Source organism: Jaculus jaculus, chromosome 1 (genome assembly GCF_020740685.1).
Source record: "Jaculus jaculus isolate mJacJac1 chromosome 1, mJacJac1.mat.Y.cur, whole genome shotgun sequence".
Classification (NCBI taxonomy): Eukaryota; Metazoa; Chordata; class Mammalia; order Rodentia; family Dipodidae; genus Jaculus; species Jaculus jaculus.
In genome coordinates this window covers 194,757,709-194,760,408 of record NC_059102.1, presented here as the reverse complement: position 1 = coordinate 194,760,408, position 2,700 = coordinate 194,757,709, and positions in this window count along the sequence as shown.

Below are 2,700 nucleotides of genomic sequence, written 5' to 3'. Positions count from 1 at the left end.
TAAGAAATAAAAATGGAACAAGAGTGGGGCTCAGAAATGACTTCTAAGAATTGTGTGAATGCGTAGTTTGATAAATAATCACTAGTACAGCCTCAGAGAAGGGAAGAATGGCCTATTCCAGATGCGACTCTGCAAGGGTGAAAATTTGACACTGAGAGGTAAGAAAATCTTAGGTGTGTTGTGATGATTGAAGGTGAGATCCTCTCCTGTACTGGTGAACCACTAGTATTTGGATAACTTTTTTTTTTTTTTTTTTTTTTTTTGGTTTTTCAAGGTAGGGTCTCACTCTGGTCCAGGCTAACCTGGAATTAACTATGTAATCTCAGGGTGGCCTCAAACTCACGGCAATCCTCCTACCTCTGCTTCCCGAATGCTGGGAATAATAAAGGCATGCGCCACTATGCCTGGCTTGGATAACTATTTTTTTTATAGATGAGAATCTAATATTTTGAAAAGTCATTTAGAAACTAGAGAGATCACAAATCTTTTCTACAAAGAAAATATTTAAAAGTTATATAAATTCCAGTGTCATAATAGAAGGGAGTTTAGAAGCCTAGATTCTCTGTCAAAAATCAAAATTGTCCATCTGTGTCTGTTGACATAGTGAAATTACTGTTTATGTTTGATGGGAAGATTGCAGTTATGATTTAAAGAATCCTCATCTTCTCAAGACAGATGCTAAAATATTTATAACCAAAATGATATACTGCGATCTGCTCCAAAATAATCTTAGACATGTTTGTAGAGGAGTGGGTAAATTATAGATGATACAAGACAAGCTGTGAGTTGATAATTATTGGAACTGGGTAATGCTATGTGGATATGTTTTAAATAGTACATAATAAAATACTGGGGAAAGTGCCAATCTAGACATCATATTTATCGAAGATTTATCAAAATCTCTTTTTGGAGAGTGAAAGAACTTAGTTCCATCACTTAAAAATATACCCACAAAAACCTTAATCTATAGGTCATACATTCATTAATTTATTTGGAGACAACTACTTGGAAGTAATAAACTGTCTTAATTTATGATCAGTTGTGCCAACTAAAAGATAGAGTTTTGGGCTGGAGAGAGGGCTTAGTAGTTAAGGCACTTGCCTGCAAGGCCAAAGGACCCTATGCCCGCATAACGCCGATGCAGAAGGGGGAGCTAGAGGACCTGGCGCCCCATGTGCTCTGTCTTCCCCTCTTTCAGATTAATGAATAAGTAACTAAAATATTTTAAGAAGACAATTTAATGAAATTGTCAAAAAATAATAAATTTTTTAAAGAAAGCTTAAATTTGATCTGCAAATTTAGTTTTTATAGTTGTCTGAAGGCAATTTCTAACAATTTGTTTAAGTCTGAAAAATTTTCAATCCAAATTATGCCAGTTAGTTTTCAACATTCTGAAGTTTTCAAAACTATGGATTTTTCTCCAATTGAAAGCCTTCTTCTCTTAGATGGTTTCTAGTGCACTTGTCTGAAAATGTTTTGGCTTCCTACCACTTTCTCACTAAAAAATGCTGATCAAACCATAGGTCCCCATGTGCTTAGGCGCATCTCTGTTAGTTAAAGTGGGATTAAATAGCTCCTTAGACAAAAACTATACTTTTTCATATCCCATATCTTTCCTATGGGATATAACACTGCACTTTAACCTTTATAACTAGTAAAATTGAGCTATCTCTAACCATTGTCCAATGATTTTCCTGATTTATAATAAGTCAAAGTCCACCAACTTCTATGGGACAGTTTTACTCATTTTCCTAGTGTTTTATTTGATAATGGTTCTCGTAACTTCTACCTGCTTACTGGACTGAGTGATAGTCTTCAATGCATCCGAGTTGTTTTAATCTTTTGTCCCATTTTTGTGACTTAACCATAACATTTCCCTTCATTTTAAAGGAGACAATTTGAAAAATTATTTTTATTTCAGAAGAATTTAAAAAATTTGAAAGAGGATTGGGTTTGTAGCTCAGGTGTTAGAGTGCTTGACTAAAATTTTGAAAGAAAAAAAAGTCATTTTAAGTTGGTATGCCAGTATACATCTCAGTTAATTATGCAGGCATGGGTGAATGCAGGGTCTTCTTTCTGCTCCTCCACTGTGAACAATAGAAAGTATTCTTGGAATATTTTTCAATTTCATATTTGAATTTCTCTCTAACTGGTACTTTTTTGAGTTTCTGTTATCTAAGAGATCAGCCTGTGTAATAACAAAATTATTGATTAATGCCTTGCCATCAGAGTGTACAATTTAGGAGGAAAACTCAAAAGTTTAAACTCATAAGCTTAAAACTAAGTTTTCTTTCAACTAAATTAATCCTAAACAAAAATACTATTTATTTTTGTTGTGTAGCACATATAGATTATCATGTTCCATTTGTGAGTATAAAACGGGACAATGAGCCAGTGGGTAATTTCCATTGGCTCAAGTAAATGTGGTAGACTGAATAGGCTCCTTCAGTCTTTTCTAGCTTCATCTGGGACTGTGCCACCTATGCAAATTGCCTACAGTGAGCTGGCTCTGAGTTTCAGATTTATTGGGAATATCTGGACCCTTCTGTGGTAATGAAGTGCACCTAAATCTCATATATACCAGCTTGTGCATTAGTTACTAAAATAGGGAGAAAAAAAAACATGGTTATATTCCAAGATCATCATGTAATGGAAAAATGAAACTGAGGTACCAATAATAGACTTTCCCCAGGTCATTCA